Source organism: Silene latifolia, chromosome 2, assembly GCF_048544455.1.
Source record: "Silene latifolia isolate original U9 population chromosome 2, ASM4854445v1, whole genome shotgun sequence".
NCBI lineage: Eukaryota > Viridiplantae > Streptophyta > Magnoliopsida > Caryophyllales > Caryophyllaceae > Silene > Silene latifolia.
Window position 1 is genome coordinate 87,998,301 of NC_133527.1, and position 20,411 is coordinate 88,018,711.

The 20,411-nt window shown below is 36.5% G+C and overlaps 1 long non-coding RNA gene and 1 other non-coding gene across 5 annotated transcripts; one reads left to right on the forward strand and one right to left on the reverse strand.

Moving 5' to 3' along the window:
* Nucleotides 1-1,758: 1,758 nt before the first annotated feature.
* On the reverse strand, nucleotides 1,759-1,865 carry LOC141644561 (small nucleolar RNA R71). The gene has a single exon (XR_012544174.1). It is a non-coding gene; the product is annotated as a small nucleolar RNA R71 (small nucleolar RNA).
* Nucleotides 1,866-4,229: 2,364 nt separating this feature from the next.
* Nucleotides 4,230-8,477, forward strand: LOC141642837 (uncharacterized). 4 transcript variants are annotated; one of them, XR_012543471.1, is made up of 6 exons: nucleotides 4,230-4,244; nucleotides 4,340-4,415; nucleotides 5,261-5,338; nucleotides 6,028-6,423; nucleotides 6,510-7,876; nucleotides 8,024-8,477. It is a non-coding gene; the product is annotated as an uncharacterized LOC141642837 (long non-coding RNA). The 4 variants fall into 4 exon arrangements; XR_012543472.1 differs by having other exon boundaries at nucleotides 6,510-6,655; nucleotides 8,024-8,470; XR_012543469.1 differs by having other exon boundaries at nucleotides 6,510-8,476.
* The last annotated feature ends 11,934 nt before the right edge of the window (nucleotides 8,478-20,411 follow it).

Consider the following 20,411-nt stretch of genomic DNA (forward strand, 5'->3'; position numbering starts at 1 on the left):
GCATGTTCTTCTTATCAATTATTAGAGTAGTTAATATCAATCAAATCTCTCTTTAGTATTGTAATCAACAATTAATCAAGTTTTAATACAAGTTTTATTTCCTTAATCTCTCTTTTGTTCATCCTTTATTTTGGGTAATTGAAGATTATTTGGGTTATTATTGGGAGATTGACAACCTCTCAATCAAGCATCAAGTACTTCTTTTATTCTTTGCTTTATTATTGGACTCATTAGTAGGTATAATTCTCTTAATCCCTTTTTAATTATTGTTAATTACTTTCATTTGTTCATCATGTTTCATTTTGTTGGTATGATTGACAACCTTGCTAGCATGATCAACATGATAATGAGTGAGTAGTGACCTAGCTAGGGTTAATGGGTAATTAGGGGAAACCAACATGGGGAATGATTCATGCTTAAATCAATATGCTTTCATGGTTTATTTGCTTGCTTGTTTTGATCTCAACTCATGCACATGTTATGTTTGATGAAATGTAAGCCTATGAATCCTTGCATTTTTTACCCATCACCTATCTTTTCAATGAGACTTGTAAGACATAAACCAACTCGAGTCTCATTAGACCATGCATGTTGTTGAGTAGAAAAGAGTAAGTCGACTTGTAGGTGTTGTACAATCTAATCGATTCGGCTCCGGGACCCAAACTTTCCTAGGATTGTAAGATATAACCCAACTCAATCCATCACAACAATAATTGCTTGCTTATAATTTGAGAACATGTTTGTATGATCAATTCCCATGATTCCCCTATGAACCCATGATACCCTAGTGCTTTTTATCAATTGTTTACAACCCTTTCATTTCATCTAGCTTATTTATTTTCATTGTTATTTAGTTAGTGACCTTTTACATCAACCCAAATTGTGACACCCCTAAGACACCACTAGTTTCAATAGAAATCTCATCTCAATTCCCGTCCCTTGGGATCCGACCTTTACTTGACTCTTTACTAATTGTAGAGTTGTTTGTGAAGTTATAAATTGTGTTTGATTGGATGTGTGACGACCAACTCTTTGTCCTATCAAAATGGCGCCGTTGCCGGGGACGGTGTTAACTTGATTTAGATTTTCTTATATTGTTATTAGTTTTGTCTTTCTTTGCCTTGGGGAAGTAAAACTCCTCAAGGTTTGTTCTAATTTTTTTCGAGTTGTTTGATATTTTGCATGTCTAGAAGGTCACAAGGTGATTTATTACCTTTTGATCGTGAAATTGAAAGAACTTTGACAAACAATAGAAGATTTGCTAGGAGGAATTTGAGAGGTATTAGTGAGGTTGTGGATATTCAACCAACTATTGAGTTCATCAACCCTTTTGCAAGAGAAGGTGAGGAGAACCCAACACAAAATACCACACAAAATCAACCCACAATGCCTAAGTTTTCATCACATTCCGTACCCACCGAGGAGAACCTACCCAATGGTACTCCCACACCACAAAATTTGACCGGAAATTTTATTGCCAAATCCACCTTTATCCAATTAGTCGAAAGGAGCCAATTTGGGGGGATGCCTAGTGAAGACCCTCATTCTCATATGGAAACCTTTTGTGACTATTGTGATGCGATTTCTCAAACCGGTGTAACTCAAGACCAAATTCGATGGGTCTTATTTCCTTTTTCTCTAATTGGCACCACGAAACAATCGTTGAAAGGCCTTGATAAAGCCACTCTCGGAATTGATTCTTGGAAGAAGTTGGCTCTAGCTTTCTACAAAAAATTCTACCCACCGGAAAAGACTAACATGCTAAGAGCTCAAATTACGGGTTTTAAGAAAAGGGATGAAGAATCTTTGTATGAAGCTTGGGAGCGGTTCAAGGGAATTTGTCGCTCATGTCCTCACCATGGACTTAGCGAGTGGTTCTTGGTACAACAATTTTGGAACGGTCTATATGAAGATTCAAGGAACATTCTCAACATGGGATCAAACGGAATGTTCACCGAAGTTGATGACAATCAAACATGGAACAAGATTGAGGAAATGGCGGTCCATAACTCACAATATAGTAGACCTCGCAAGGCTACTAGAGGAGGAAGGCATGAAGTGGACTCCGTTACTCAATTGGGTGCTCAACTTAGTGCTCACATTGACACAATCAATTTGAAGTTTGAAAAAGCTATGGCTAGACTTGAAGAAACCTCAAAATCACCAAAGCATCATGTTAATGCCATGACGGCATCCTCATCGATCCCAAGTGGGATATGTGAGAATTTTGGAACTTTAGGACCTGACCAAAGTGAATGTAGGGGAACAAATGAACAAGTGAATGCTTTCCAAGCATACAAGAGTGGTACCCCTTATTCTAAGTATTACAATGATAACACCAAATTCCATCCAAATCTCTCATACAAAAGCCAAAATGTTCAAAACCCTCAAACAACATACACCCCACCTCCCATGAGAAACCAAAATCAAAGACCCTTTTACAACCAAAACCAAGGTTACCAAAATCAAAATCCATACAATCAACCAAATGACCAAGGTTTTGATGTTCAAAAAGCGGTCCTCCAAATGCAAAAGAATCAACAAGAGTTTTTCACTCAAATGCAAAAAGATAGTCAAGCAAAGGAAACCACCATCAACAACATTCTAGCTCACACCAAGATGTTGGAAACCCAATTGACTCAACTAGCATCTTCAAGCTCACAAAGACAAAAGGGGCAATTACCACCTCAAAGTAATCCCCCAAGACATGAAACGGTTAGTGCCATTCACTTGAGAAGTGGTACAAGGTATGAAGCACCGAAGAAGCAAGTTGAGGATGAAGTTGTGGAAGCTAGTGATAAGGAAGAAATTGTGCAAAACTCCAAAGATGGAGAATCATCAAAAGAAGAAATTTCAAAGAAAAATGAAGACAATGCCAAGGAGAAGGACCCCATTGTGATTAGACTTCCTTTTCCAAGTCGTCAATCCAAGCCTAAGTTTGATGACCAACTTGGAAAGTTTATGGAAATTGTGAAGAATTTGGAAGTCTCAATTCCTTTCACGGAATTAATCAATCACATGTCGGCCTATGTGAAATACATGAAAGACATCCTCACAAAGAAGAAGTCGATCCGGAAGCTTGAGACTATCGCCTTCACTAAGGTGAGTAGTGCAATACTTCAAGGGAGTTCACCTCCAAAACTAAAGGATCCGGGAAGCTTCTCAATACCGTGTACCATTGGCGACACCACGATCAACAAAGCCTTATGTGATCTAGGGGCTAGTGTGACTATTATGCCATACTCGGTGAGTAAAAGGTTGGGGATGGGAGAGCTTAAATGCACCAATACACTACTACAAAAATAGACGTAATGCAACATTTTGTATGCAACACTTACGGTTTGTGTTGCAATTTTTAGTTAATTAAGCAACGCTTTAATTAAAAATGTTGCTTTTACTTATATAAGGCATCACTTTGAGATAAGTGTTGCAATGTATTACCGTAAATGCAACGGTCTTATACAAATGTTGCATTTTGTAGCAACACTTGAGCAACACTTTTGTCACATAAGTAATATATACCCTAAAATTTTTTAACTTTTTGGTTTTACCGCTTAACTATTGTGAAATGAAAATGAAAAATTAAAAAACCACATTTTGCGGCGCCAACTCACACATTCATTCAATGTCAATGTTACAGTAATCCATCACCGCCTCAATTCATTCATTATTAATTCATTCAATCTGACAAGGGCGCGCTTCTTTATTCATTCCACCGTTGATCTGTTTTCCTTTCTCATTCATTCGTTCAATTCCACCGTCTCTTCTTCACTCAATCTCAACTTTGATTGGATTCTGTCGAAACCCGCACTACTACAAAAAAAGGAATAAGTAACGCATAATAGAGAACGGTCAAGTTATATAACCGTTCTCTAGAATTAAAGAGAACACTTTTCTTAGATATGTGTTATGTAAAAAGAAGAATGGAGAACGCCTTCTATATTAACCGTTCTTTACATGTATTTTGTACAAATAAAAAAAAAAAATTTAAAAAGCAAAATCCAAAAATAATAAAACCCATGTGACATTTGCTAGATATTTTTACAATCCTATTACTCCGTATTGTTCTCTGCCCCCATTTCTTTACTGAAAAACCCAAATCCGTCATCTCTCAATAACCGCCCTCACGGCCTCACATGTCTTTCGTTGACTGTGGATTACTGCCGCCAACCGCTTTATGTCGTCGATCGCATCGCCACTGTGCACATTACCTTCTCGCCTCTTGGTCCGTTCGAAATTTTAGGGTTTGCTCACCTTACTCTAATTTTGGGGATTATTCTGTTAGGGTTCGAATTCAACATATTAATCGATTAACTTGCTTGTTCTTTGAAATTTGCAGGTTGGTTTTTCTATATTGAGGAAATTTGGGATTTTTACACTAAAGAGGAAAATTGATGAAAATGGATAGAACTGAGGTTTGTTTCTTGTTTCACATCTCTTGTATTGAATATAATCGTATTCCATTTACTCTTCTCAGTACTCCGTATATATGATGCAATTATTGGGCTCTAGGAAACGAGAATCAGCGATCGGTTAAGGAAGCTTAGAGCTGGTGGCAAATATGGACAATTTAGGCTATTTTGTATGATATCATTAGTTAATGTGTGTTTATTGATAGTAATGAAAGGGTGATTGATGGGTTTTATGTGTGTTTTGAATTGATGGTTGGATTTGGTTAAGATGGCTTTATGGTAGGATGGGTATTTGAAAAGTAGCGGAACCAGGATTTTTAGTTGGGGAGGCGAAAAATTTAGGAGGTGAAGGTGAAGTGGTGACTGGTGAGCTAGAAGTGTAATACAGTAAAAAAACCAGAAAAAGATTGGAAATTTTAGCTTAAAGTTTTGAATTTTTCATAGCCTAGGTGACGGCTGCCCCTGCCTCCTAGTCTCCTTTAGTTCCGTCACTGATTCATTCAAGTGTTCGGATGGTCTCTGGATGTTTTAGTTTGAAAAGTTTCATGAAGTTTGAGGATAGTAAGTTCTGTGAGACCAACAAAAATTTACCTATTTCTTGTTTAACTATAGGAGTATATATAGGGTGGTTTGGATTGAGGGTATTGTTACGCGCTAATGGAGTTTAGAACAAAGAGGGAAAGCGAAAATGATGGTGGTGAAAGAGGAGATTAGGAATGGTGAAGGTACATCAGCTGCAAGCCTGCAGCATGTCATCATACATCCTTAAGGATACCTGCCTACATGATGTTTATGTCTTTAAGATTAATTGTAGTATTTGATAGTTCTTGCTTCTGTGTTATCTATAGGGTCAATTACAGGGTGGAAATTATCACAACAGTTGTCAACTATGTTATCAGTAGCATCGATTGAGCACCACATTGCTGGTAGGTTGACGTTAATCATTATGGTATAGCTACGACATTATACAGTAAAGACTGGTTAATGTATGTGTTGGTGAAGAGTGAAGTAAATCACAATCATCTTGACACTAATGTTGAAATTAAGGTGGCTATATAGCTAAGCACTTGAGCATTAGATATCTAATGAATCCAGACAGAAAATGACTGAGGACTCAAGAACACAATTTTCTTATATTTTTTTACTTTGTTTACTTTTAAGTCATTCCGGATCCCTAATTCTATTTCGGTTTTCAAAATCCTTTTAATATTTTCTCTCGATTTAAATTTTAAGTTTTTATAAAAGAAATCCGGAATTCGATTTTAAAACCTTTAAGTTTACCTTGACCTTGCATTACATTTTTGCTCTCCCTTTTTGTTTTTCATTCTACCTTTTCTATTCGTATTTTGAGTTGTGCGTTCACCCATTGACGGTTCTAAGGATGATTCATGTCAGCCGACCCCAAATCATTTTGGGATTAAGGCTCTGATGTTGTTGTTGTTGTTTGAATGTGGATTCCATGTTTTCCATCGAGGCTGAGTCTGTATCGTCGTGTTTTGGGTCCTGACAGCTGATGAATGTCAAGTTTAAGCTACATACTGGAGGCTGGCAATTTAGATTAAGTATTAAATTTGTTTTGCTCTCTTAAAGCTGAGAGTTGAGCTTATGTTTGCAGGAATTCATGAACCACCGGAAGTTGACAGCTTACAAAACAATGCGAGGAAGAAGTAGGAATCTATAGATATTCTCATCAAGGTATCAATTTACCTAAATACAAAAGGCTCAAGGACAGCGATAATGGTATTCGTCAGACTTAGCTAACTTTAGTTGAATTTTGAGTCTCCAAATTGTCTGTGTGCTTCTGTTCCACTTCCTTTATATCGGATACTTCGAAATGTGCTCTCTAGGTACATAATCGCTTATTCACTTTTATCATTTATGCGCTCTCCTAAACGAATAGTGAGACAACTAGATATTGTGATTCCGGATCGAAAAGGAGACATTGTGTAGAAGATATAAGCCCCTTGAAAAAAGTGAGTTAGTGGAAGCTATTCAACTGAAAACTCTCCAGGTACATGATCAATGTCCTCATTCGACTACATCTCTAAGCCGCTGTCATATCAAGCACTTTAAGGCTTACCTGGGATTCTTTTGTAGGGCAAGGAGAAAATGACTGGTCTTGTATCAGTAAATTACGTTGCCGCTATCAGATGACCGAAAATATGAAGTGATTATGGCAGCTCCATGTAAGAAAACACGGTGACCCGAGTTCATTTTCCACCTTATCGAGCTGTTTGGAAAGAGTAAGTCGTGTATATGTCTTTTTCACATGCGTGATATAGCCATAACCTTGTGTATTCTTCATTAACTAAAGGGTAGATAGTTTGGCCCACATGTGAGGCCTTTTTATATTAGAGTATTATTACATATCTGTATATGGAGAACGAAGAAAACTGCTATGATAGATACCGAGTGAATCGTAAGTGTGTATCTTTTACCTGAGAAAAAAAAGTTTACAAAGTTTTAAACAATGTCCTGGACCTTTCTTTCTCTGAAGACTTTCATGCCTGATTTACAGAACGATAGATCTCAGTGACAGATATGTAAGCTTCATTTTTTTTCCTTGAAGTATTGATCTTCTTGGCTGAAATGCTTTGCGATTTGCTATGATCTTCTCGGCGTTTATTGATAGTAATGAAAGGGTGATTGATGGGTTTTATGTGTGTTTTGAATTGATGGTTGGATTTGGTTAAGATGGCTTTATGGTAGGATGGGTATTTGAAAAGTAGCGGAACCAGGATTTTTAGTTGGGGAGGCGAAAAATTTAGGAGGTGAAGGTGAAGTGGTGACTGGTGAGCTAGAAGTGTAATACAGTAAAAAAACTAGAAAAAGATTGGAAATTTTAGCTTAAAGTTTTGAATTTTTCATAGCCTAGGTGACGGCTGCCCCTGCCTCCTAGTCTCCTTTAGTTCCGTCACTGATTCATTCAAGTGTTCGGATGGTCTTGATGCTTTATGTTACACAGCCTTTTGGTACATGGTTTATTATTAAATTTGTTGAACAGCAATGGCATGGTTATCTTGATTTCTGAACAGCTTTACTATTAGTGGTAAACCCTAAATTTAATGATGAACACTGCTGAAATGTTTCAAACTGCTGCTAAGTATTTACTCAGTATAACACTCTTGATGCTTCAATGTCATTCAATCAGTAAAATAAAATAAAATTATGTCAAAAGCAATGGTGTAGATATGGATACTCCTCTCGGAAGAGTAACAATATCAATGAAAGTAGTTGTGTAATTCATTATTTACTTTATTGTTTTAGATTATATGTAGTTCAGGAAATTGCAAGCAGATTTAGTGTTACAAGGGAACAACAAGACCAGGCTGCTGTAAGTCATCTCGAGAACAGAGGGAACAGAGGGTCTCCGAGTCTTTGGTGTGATTATTATGGCTGGACAGGCCTACCTTTGCAGATCAAACTCAAACGTTTCACATAGGCTACACCTTGTGTACAATCACGTACTCTATTTTCTGCACGTCCTTGTTAATTAGTTGTTCTTTAATGCATTATTTATTATTTTGTGATAATTAAGTGTGACGTATCATCTATGCCTATTGAGCCTTTGAATCTTCAAATCTAATAATGTTCTATTTTTTATGTTACAGGCCGCATTTGAGGTATTAACAATGATGACGGGTTGATTTTTTGTCCGGTTGGCAACATATATATGCTCACAATACAAGAATGAAGACTTATAATTAGTAGCTTTCAAATAGTCGTCGTTAAGAATTATTATTTGTTCTATTTAAACATTTGTTATATTTGTTTTAGTTAAATAATTGAACATTTGCGATCGAAGTTCTACTTTTGATCCTTTTTTGAAATGTAATTGACATATATTTTTGAGACTGAATCAATTGAATGCACAATTAGAGAGAATTACAATTGTTGCGTGCCTTACAAGTCCTTATGTCGTTGCACTTTATTAAGTGTTGTTTTTGAATAAATTAGTGTTGCATTTGTTTATTATAAGTGTTGTTTTGGGACGTAACCAGTGTTGCGTTTCCAAAATAAAAATGTTGCATTAATTTCATATAAGTGTTGCTTATCAACATGAAAAGTATTGCATTAGTTCAGGAAGTGTTGCTTTTTTTACATAAGAAATGTTGCATTAGAAGATAAAAAATGTTGCCTTTGCAATTGAAAAAGCGTTGCATAAACATGACCAATGCAACACTTTTCAAAAGTGTTGCTTCAGATTAAAAAGTGTTGCATTAAGCGTTGCAATGACCTAATGCAACAAGACCTGATGTAGCACTTGATTAAGTGTTGCATAAACTCTATTGCAACATTTATATGACATTATGCAACAATAGCAAAGTGTTGCTATAGAATCTAAATGTAGTAGTGATATCACACTCCAAATGGCCGATAGATCGACGAAGACACCATTAGGGATATGGGAAGATGTCCCCGTACGAATTGGGAAGTTTTTCATCCCGGTGGACTTTGTCATTGTTGATACGGAGGAAGATTCCAACATTCCAATCATTCTAGGAAGTCCCTTCTTACACACCGCGGGTGCGGTGATTGATGTGAAACATGGAGAGCTCACTCTAGAAGTGGGAGATGAGAGTATAACTTTTAATCTTGACAAGACTATGAGAGCTCCCCATTTACATGAACCGTGTTTTATGATCGATCATTATAGTCGGAAGGATGAAAGGAAAAAGTCGGAACTCCAATGGAAGAAGAAAATTGAAGATGCTCCATTCAAAGAGCAAGTGAATTGTGACAAAGAGAGCTTGCAAAGCTCACCAAAGTCAAGCAATGAAGAAGATGGCCTTATTGGCCAAGAAAAGGAAATGAGAAAGTTGTCTCCATCAAATCAAGAGATTTTCAATGATCAACTTAATGAAGTATGTGGTCTTTGGGACGACGAATTTGAAGGGATTTTTAATCCCTACATTGGTAATGCCATCGATCAAGACCGACAACAAGGGCCAAGGTCTATTGAAGACCTCTATCATGATAATGAACAAGCGTTTGATTACTTTTTCAAGGTGTTGAGCAACATCAACAACACCTTGAACATGCCCCCTTGACATCTCATCAAAAATGAGATTTTGGTGGAGTCCTCTCTAAACCACCATTTGTAAATATTTCTAACTCCCTAACTTGCATTTCAATTCTTATATTGCATTTTTTTGTCATTCTTGGATTTTTATACTTTGATCAAGATAATTATCATGTTTGAGAGAAGTGAGGGAGGGACTAATAATTTTAATTAATGTGTAGTGCTTTAGCTAGTGTGGGGATGGCAATTGCCTAGGCTATCCATGCCTTAGTAGTGCCCCCACAATGAAGAACACGAGATATGAAGAAGAATGGAAAAATGACAAGGGATATGCAAAGTACACGGATGGAACTGAATCCAGGTACAAAGGGGTCGAATCCGAGCGGATTCAGGAGAATCCGCCCGTCTTCAGGCAATCCGGGCATATTGGGTAGAAAACGCCCGTCCTACATGAGCTGAATTTTTGAAATTTCTGACTGTCAATGAATCCGGGCGTCCTGCATTCAAATCCGCCCGTCTTCAAAAATCCGCCCGTCCTGAAAGAAAGACGCCCGTCTTCTTGGCTGAGGAAAACAAGAAAAATCCCTGTAAAGGAATCCGCCCGTCTTCTCTGAAAGACGCCCGTCCCGTGTTTGCAAATCCGAGCGTCTTCACTGAAAGACGCTCGTCTTTAGGCGAGTTTTTCTCAATCCAGAACAGGCCAAATCCGGGCGTCCCGAGCAGAATCCGCCCGTCTTGCCCCTGCATTTCAAATTTTTCGGGTTTTATAAACCCCCTCCCACATTTATTTCTTCATTCCTTCATTCATAACACTACTCATAACTCCAAAACCCTCATCCTCTCCATTACAAAAACAAGATTCCTCAACAACATTCACCAAAATCAAATCAAAGCATCCTTTTAACAACAAATTAATCACTCCTCTTTCAACAAAAATCAAAACCAAGCACAAAATCTTCAACCTTTGAGTCGATTTTTGAATTCATAAAGGCAAAGCCTTTCATCTTTAAATCGATTTGGGTGCACTAGAAATTGAAGATTTTTCACTCTTTTCTTGGTTTATTCATCAATGGCAAGGACTAAGGGAGCAACAAGAGCAAAAAAGGCACCAAAGGCAAAGGCACTCTCATCAAGACAAAAGAGTCTTCAAGCAAAGAAAGCATTGGCTATGGTGGTAGCTAACCCAAACTTGGAAGTGCAACAACAACAACCTCCCATGGAAGCAACAACATCCTCTACTCCGGAAATTGCTCAACTTTCGAACTATCCGGAGGTAATTTTCATTTCCAAATCCCATAGGGACACTTTTGCCAAGTTTGCTAGGAAATCATTTCTATCCACCAAGTTTATTTGTGAAGATACCTTAGATAAGTTGAGTGTCCTTGATCAAACTAGAGCCTTCTTCAAAGCCATGGGGTTGGAGAAATTGTTTGAATCAAAAGAATTGACATACCCCTCCCTTACCTTAGAATTTTTGAGTTCTTTGAAAGTTAACAAGGTTGAGACCATGGAGACCATCGAGTTTCATCTAGCTAATGTTAGTAGGCGCGTCTCCTTTGAGGAAATGGGTAAAGCTTTGGGTCTTAGTGATTCACCGAGTTATTTTAAGAATGTTGGCAAGTATGACCCCGACCCTCTTTGGGAGGCGATTTCCGGAAGGAAATTTAAGGACTTTCATGCTAGTCGCGCTCTATTAGTCCACCATCCGGGCATTAGAGTGTGGCACAAGGTCATAGGGAACACCATCATTGCAAGAAAAGACACCAACCATTTCACCAAACTCGATTTTGTTCTTCTTGAGTCGGCTTTGAACGTTGGAAGGGAATTCACCAAGCCTTTTAACTCTCTAAGGCTTTTGGTGGATAGATGGCTAAATATTGATTGTGGGAAGAAAGGCACCACCGTTATTGTGAATGGAGGCCTAGTCACTATCCTAGATAAATACTTTGATCCAAACTTCAACAAAGATACCAAGTATGAGGCGAAAGAGGGTGGTCATCTCATTGATATTAATACTATGATATACAAGTACAAGTGGGTTACCCATAACCCTCTTGACACCAAGTATGGATGGCTCACTAGTGAGGCTAGATCTTTCACTTTGCCTTCAAAGATTTGTCGATTAAGTGTCCACCGGACCAACTATCTACTTCCCCTTTCAAAAAAGGCCGAGTACATTATCCGACAACAAAAGGGTGAAATTGAAATGCCCTCCTCTTCCATTGTCACACCAACCTATCCTTTCGAGTACCAAGAGTTCAAGCCTAAAGGCGTTGAAGCAAGAAATGATTATTTGACTCTTCTCATGCAAGAGATGCACAAGCAAGCTTTCGAGGATCGGAAAAATGCTTACTTAGCCCAATATCCACCCCTCCTTCATTTAGCTAGGCAAGGACTACTTGACCCATCATGTCCTTTGCCTAGTTGGGCGGATAGGGAAGTCTTCTTTTCGAGTGCATCTAGGGTTGTTCCGGGTGATAATGAGGTTTTCGGTAATGAAGAGGTTGATGATAACATTGATGAAGAAGCTAGTGAAGAAGGAGAAGAGGATGATGAGCAAGGTGAAGAAGAAAGTGAAGAATAAAGTGGCGATGACACCGCTTCTAGTGAGGAAGGTGATGATAATCATGATATGATGGAAGATTAGCAAGCTTTAGAGGCTCCTACCCTCTTGAGGTTTGTCTATTTCTCTCTTTGTTCTATTTATTAATCTTGATCATTGTTGGAGTAGTCCTAACACCTCGGCCCCATTGAGGTGTTCTCATTTTATTGTTCCCACCTTTCAAAATCCAAAATGACAAAATTAGTTTCATGCATTGCATAGTGTGTGCATGAACTACACCCAACCTTAGGACATTAGCAATAATGTCTAGATCGGTTTGGGGAAGTTAATGCATACACAACGGGAGGTAATCTAAATTATCCTCTCCGTCATAAACAAAAACCATGCATCATGTAGTGTAGATTAGTGTAGCTTGCATTTAGTGTAGAAATCATGCATCAGGTTTGCATAATTTTCCATCATTTTGGCCATTGAGGACAATGACCATATTAGTGTAGGGATGGGGAATTCTAACTTAATTTTTATTCAAAAATCCAAAAAAATTGAAAATTTTCGAAAAACCGTAAAAATTTGAAAATTGAAAAACCCAAAAACATGTTTATTTCCTTTTTAGTGTAGTCTTGTATATATTATTGTATATATGTGTTTGTTCTATCCATGTTCACATTGATTGACTACGCCACATCCGAGACATGAGGATCGTGAAGACCGCATGGTATGATCTTTCCAATCTCCTTTCTCCTCTTTATGTTAATGACTATGTGGCTTTATTTTGATTGATGCGGTATAAAAATGTGAACTTAGGACTTGCATTTAGTTTATATGTCATATTAGTTGATAGAATCACTTGCATTAAGATGTATATAATAGTTGCATCATGGCATATAATTGCATTTAGATGAAATATTTTGAAAAGTGCCTAATTGAGAACTTTGACAAGAGCAACTAAGCCATTACAAATACTTTTTCAACTTAAGACTTTGCCTACTAGAATGGTTGTAAAACACCATAGGTTGTGTCATACTAGTGTCTTTTGACCCATGACCCAAAGCCTAGTCAAGGGTTTGCATGTGAGTCACCTTTTCCAACCCCGTGATGCGATGTGGACTTGGTTAACTTGTCTAGGTGACCTTGATTGACCTTGTGGTAAGGCAACCCAAAAATACTTTTCTATCAATAAGTTTGAAGTGATCATTTCGAAAATTTTGTTATGTGGAAGTAATTTATTGCTAAGGAAACCTCAAATGTTATGAAATGTTGAAATGTTGAGAAATTTTAGTTGTTTTGATGGAGGCGTACCACTTCGATGTGCTTTGGAGAGAGATCCATTGAATTGGGCCCCCACACGGTTGTGAATTCAACCGCCCAGAGACAGAGTGACTATCACCCCGAAAAGCTATTGTCTAGAGGTTAACCGGTTGCCTAATAAGCGATTGGCGAAAGCAAAGGACACTAGCCCGGAAGGGACAAACTCCATCTCTAATTTTTGAAATGTGAAAGTTGAATGAGGTCAAATTTTGAATACTAGTCATATCCACCCTTTGTTTACAACGATTTGAGCATTTCATTCCCAAAAAGCCTTTTTGTCAAGCCACTTTGTCGAGCTTGGGACGATCCATGACCTTTACTTTTGTAGAGAATTCGAGACTTGTCATGTCATATGCTACTAGCATCATAGGGATCATCATTCCACCACCATCCGATCGCTCTTGACGAAAGCATTTGGAAATTGAGGACGAAAGTAGTCTAGTTTAACACCATTTGGAGGTGATTTAGTGCCATCCTCTTAGCCTTAGTAATTTGTTGAACTAGTATTTGTGAAGGATAATATGCTCTTAAATTTGTTCTCTATTAGTTGCCTCCGCCACTTGATGAGAAAGTGGCTATTCCTTTTGTAGATGCATCCATTATTTGATTTTGTGTGCTTAATGTTTGGATGTGTCGCCATTTTGGCAAGACCCACCTTGCCTTGCAAGAAGGCATCCTACCTCATGGTTGTCTTGTTGTGAGTTGAAGGGGCGGAGTGAGACCCGCTAATTGTCTCATATCGGCTATGTTATTAGGTTAGTTTAAGTAATGGTCCTAGTCTTTGTCACCTATTTACTCGGGACGAGCAAAGGTTCGGTTTGGGGATATTTGATGTGACCATAATTATCGCATATTTAGCCCCCGAATTAGCCTTGTTCCCATGCTTTTTAGTGCATATTTGGGTCATTTATTGTCTTTAGTTCTTTGTTTTGCATATTCTTTGAGATTTTGATCCCTTGGTAGGAAAGGAGTGCGAATCTTGCATTTTCATGACAAAACGAGACTAAATTGATTGAATTCAATGACCAAGCATCAAGGAGAGACAAGATTAGAAGGCCTTTGTACATACTATAATAGTTGAGCAATGTTGAGGAAGGATCCTTGCATCCCCAAGGAAATCTCCAAGGATTTTATGAAGGAAAGGAAGAAAAGAAGAAAGAAATGAAACTGTCCAGCAACCCGTGCGGATTGACTGGAAGACGCCCGTCCTCCACAGCACAATCCGTGCGTCTTCCTTCAAAGACGCCCGGGCAGCAAGCCCAGAAGACGCCCGGATTCCCTTGAAGACACCCGGGCAGAAGCTCCTGAATTCGCCCGTCCCGTGCCTAAGACGCACGGATTCCAGCCCAGCACAAATCCGTTTCTTCAAACTTCAAAGAAAGAAGCCCTTCCTTCGAAAAATACCGGCGTCTCCCTGCTCAATCTAAAAAGTGTAATTACTAGTTTAGCCCTTAGTTAACCCTAATGCATCCACCTAATTTCCACTATAAATACCCCATTAGTCTAATTAGAAGAACATGTTCTTCGTATCAATTATTAGAGTAGTTAATATCAATCAATTCTCTCTTTAGTATTGTAATCAACAATTAATCAAGTTTTAATACAAGTTTTATTTCCTTAATCTCTCTTTTGTTCATCCTTTATTTTGGGTAATTGAAGATTATTTGGGTTATTATTGGGAGATTGACAACCTCTCAATCAAGCATCAAGTACTTCTTTTATTCTTTGCTTTATTATTGGACTCATTAGTAGGTATAATTCTCTTAATCCCTTTTTAATTATTGTTAATTACTTTCATTTGTTCATCATGTTTCATTTTGTTGGTATGATTGACAACCTTGCTAGCATGATCAACATGATAATGAGTGAGTAATGACCTAGCTAGGGTTAATGAGTAATTAGGGGAAACCAACATGGGGAATGATTCGTGCTTAAATTAATATGCTTTCATGGTTTATTTGCTTGCTTGTTTTGATCTCAACTCATGCACATGTTATGTTTGATGAAATGTGAGCCTATGAATCCTTGCATTTTTTACCCATCACCTATCTTTTCAATGAGACTTGTAAGACATAAACCAACTCGAGTCTCATTAGACCATGCATGTTGTTGAGTAGGAAAGACTAAGTCGACTTGTAGGTGTTGTACAATCTAATCGATTCGGCTCCGGGACCCAAAATTTCCTAGGATTGTAAGATATAACCCAACTCAATCCATCACAACAATAATTGCTTGCTTATAATTTGAGAACATGTTTGTATGATCAATTCTCATGATTTCCCTATGACCCCATGATACCCTAGTGCTTTTTATCAATTGTTTACAACCCTTTCATTTCATCTTGCTTATTTATTTTCATTGCTATTTAGTTAGTGACCTTCTACATCAACCCAAATTGTGACACCCCTAAGACACCACTAGTTTTAATAGAAATCTCATCTCAATTCCCGTCCCTTGGGATCCGACCTTTACTTGCCTCTTTACTAATTGTAGAGTTGTTTGTGAAGTTATAAATTGTGTTTGATTGGATGTGTGACGACCAACTCTTTGTCCTATCAACGTCCATTTGGCCGTCGACATACTTATGGTTATGAGCTCATAAACCTGAAATCCACCCAAATCATGGATATTGAAAATAAAATTGTACAGTTTGCATTATCGAGTTATCATATGCATATGTAGAGACTAAGTTAGGCATTTGCATTTTATTTTTCTATTACATCGTTGCATTACTTCATATCATATAGTTTAGAACTTAGTAAGTTAGACACATATCATATGCATGTACATTATTGTTGATGATATGATCTTTGAAAGTAAATTGTAGTATTACAAAAGTGACAAGATTATTTGAAGTGAAGACGCAAAAATCGTTATGACTATCTTTATATTATGAAATTTGAAGCAATCAACGATTCCTATTAATTGAAGACATATATCAAGTTGATTAAGTACGATGACAGCTATTTTCAAGATCGAGAAAGTTTGTCACATCATGAGTTGAATTGACGTTTTACATGTGATGTAATCATCGGGGGGAGTGTGCACGCGCTGTACTCTTTTTCCTTATCTATGGTTTTGTCCATTGGGTTTTCTATATAAAGGTTTTAATGAGGCAACTTATTACTTTGCGTGCTAGAGTAATATTGTACTCTTTTTCCATACTAGTGGTTTTTCCCATAGGGTTTTTTTAGTAAGGTTTTAACAAGGCATGTTCTTCAGTAATGTACATCCGGGGGAGTGTGATGAAACACTAGTTAGATGGATGTCCATTGGGCTTATACCCATTATTCATGTAACTAGGGTGTTGATAAACTCATCATCTATGTATTATATATACCCCATATGTGATGAATAATAGATAACTCTCTTAACTCTCTCAATCGATTTGCTTATTTCTCTCTAAGTTCTCTCTACCATTTCTTCTCTATTTCTTATTTTATAACAAAATATTATGTTTTATTACATTAATTGTGCAAGCATTGATTATAACCATTGTAAGTTTGACATTGTTTAGTATGTTGTTAATTTAATTGTGAACCTCTCTATATAATACTACTTCGTATAATTTAAAAACTACCGTGCATTTATGCAAATCTATCGTAGTTAACTAAAAAGAGAAAAAAACTGGATTAAATAAAATTATACTCCATAACAACTACTCCCTCCGTCCCGGTCAATAGTTTACAATTACTTTATACACGATTATTAAGGTAAGAAGAGAGAAATGAATTTATAATTATTAAAAAAATCAAAAGAAACTTGAAAAGGGGAGGAAATGTAATGGTTCCCACCCACAAGTTGGTTTATTTACTAAAAAAGAAAAGTATAACACACTAAAAAAAAGTGTAAACTATTAATTGGGACGGAGGGAGTACTATTATATGAGAGGTTTTACCTTTACATTGTTTTGGGACTGTTTAAGTTATCTTGTACATTCTTTAGCAACTACTTCGTAAATGTTACTACAATCAGTCTTATTATAGACGGATATATCCGTCTAAAGTAAAAAAACGAGTGTAATATGTTTAAAGTGGTAATATTTTTGGACTCCACCCTGCAACTTGTTGCTTAATTTCATTTGCTTTACCCTAAAATTGATCTGCTGAAAATAAATAAGTATTGTGAATGTCTTGGTATAGACGGGTGGGGCGAACAGACGGGTAAAAACCTCTAATAAAATGGGTAGGAGGACAAGGTGGGACACCCCCCATGTGCTTCCCACTTTATGACAAATGGGTATTTTGTAAGGGAAAATGGTATCCGTCTATACGTATAGACGGATAGTGTCCGTCTATAATGAGAACTACTTTTCTTGCCCGTGCGTTGCACGGATATTAAAATAATGTGTGATAAATTTCACAATAAAATGGAATATAGACATATAGTACATCGTTCATGTCTAAAATTTTATGTATGCCGCATGACCAACAAATAATTCCCGTTAATATAATATTGACATAAGAATAAAAGAGTGTTTGATTAATATATACTTTTTTTTAAGGAAAATAAACCAATATGAAGTTTATATATATGATATTTGGACTGATAGTTTTTAGAATTTGTTCATTAATACCCGTTTGTTTTTAATTGGTCAAGGAAAACAATAATATCTATCCTGCATAATCAACTCAATGATGCAACAAATCTCCTTTCGAATAACAACCATAATTTAATCATTGCTGGATCAAATTGTAATTATGTAAAAACATTTAGAGGTAGTTAGAAATCTTAGAATGTTATATCTCCCTTTCAAATTATAGAAGTACGTTTGAATGTGAACCAAATTCCGACGCAATACTACATAGCTACGGTTGCTTATGACCCCCCCCCCCCCCCAGCAATAGTCTTGACCCCCATCTTCTCATTTGAAACAAAATCTTTCATGCAGACCCCTATTTTTCTTCCCTATTCACACACATGATCTAAACAATCTCATCCCTTGAAAGATCGATCCTTATCTCTGAAACTTATTTGAAATTTATCCAAACAAGTGAAAAACTAAACCCCTACTTCTAGAAAAATCCACCATCCAATGGAAACTAACCTTTGCTCTCGACATGTGTTGTTTTTTTAGGAAAATAAAACCAATATGAAGTTTATATATATGATATTTGGGACTGAGAGTTTTTAGATTTTGTTCATTAATAGCTGTTTGTTTTTCAATTGGTCAAGGAAAACAATAATATCTACTTTGCATAATCAATTCAATGATGCAACAAATCTCCTTCTTTAGAATAACAACCATAACTTAATCATTATTGGGTCAAATGGTAGTTACGTAAAAACATTTACAGGTAGTTAAATATTATATCTCCCGGTCAAACTATAGACGTACATTTGAATATGAATCAAATTCCAACGCAATACATGGGTAGGGCTGCTTATGACACCCCCTATAACAATAGTCTTGCCCCCCCCCCCCATATCTTCTCATTTGAAACAAAATCTTTCACGCAGACCCTTATTTTTTTTCTCTATTCACACACATGATCTAAAACAATCTCATCCCTCGAAAGATCGATCCTTGTCTTCGAAATTTCTCTCAAATTTATCCAATCAAGTGAAAAACTAAACCCTACTTCTAGAAAAATCCACAATCCAATGAAAACTAACCCTTGCTCTTGACAATGTTGTTAGAATTAAGATTTTACTTTAATTTCGATTGATGGGGTATTAAGTTTATCAGTATGATCTTTTGAGTTTTGTTGTTATTATTCATGTTACTTATATGTTTTAATGCAAGCGATATTTTGCTGATAAATAACCTTATTTATTATCACTATCCTCGTTAAACTCATCACCCTTCACAAATGCACCCTCCCTCCACCCCACTAATTTACCCACAAAATAAAACAACAGCAACTGTGATTAGTTCTTACTACTTGAAACAACCTCCAATCCACTACCATTATCACTACCTTTCTTCCACGTTTTACATCTAAGAAGTCATTAATCACATTCACCTCCATGAAACACCAATCTTTACTCCTGATGATATGTATCCTCGTCTCCCTTATCGAAGACAATTTATTTCTCCTTCAACAAAGAAAATATTAAGAAGCAATCTTCCCTCTTATCTCTCTCCCTTCCTTTCCTAGCCTTTTTCTCGTCCCCTCCCCTACCTCCATTCCAGATACTCAAACAAAGTGTTTGGGTACTATGTTTGTAAACTGAATAAGTTTGAATACTATATATATACACGAACTTTGCTATTTATTTAATTTTGCATAAATAAATCTTACTACCTCCATCTCATTTTTATTGTTTTTTTTTTCTTCAAATTATATTATCTCATAATTATTATCCCCTTTTTAGATCTAGTAAGGAAAAACTTTAGTCAACCAACTTGTCGCAATCAACCTCATTCCCACTCGAAACAACCTTTAGCCCACTACTTAATCCCTTCGGTTCACACATAAAACGGTGTAAAATGCAAAGCTTTTATCTCTCTCTTGAAAAGTCCATCTAACTAACAGAAAACTAACATCTACTTTGTGAACTTCATCATTTTTACATCCCGTAAAGATTAAGTTGAACATGACAAAAAAAAATGCATAAACTTATAACGACAGATTGAACATTTTTTTTAGCATTTTGAGAGTTTTACACTATTTAAATAAAAAATATGCTATTTTGAGTTTTGATCATCGACATATTGAAATAGTAGATTGTGGTGTAATTTCCTGTTTTACATTATGACCTTTAATTAGTATATTATTAGAAAATAAAAATTGAGTTTTTTTTATCTCTGAGGAAATTAAAGATCAAACTTTATCTTTATCATATTTATAATTAATATTCTTCACTTAAAATATATAAATTTAAGCAAGTTCAAATAAGTTAGCTAAAAGTTATAAATCACAAATTGTAGGAAGCAGTATAATCATTTTTTTATTAATATGAAATAAATGTCATAAACTTCATGAGAATATTAATTTGGCAGAGAACTATAGAAAAGTTGGCAAGTACGTGACCCCCTTTTACGTTTAAATTTTTCCCTTTATTTTTATATTTTTGCCTAAAGGTGGTTAAAGTTTCGTATTATGCATGACGAATATGTCTCACCCTTCCCCAATTCATATCTCTCCCTAAATTATAGTGA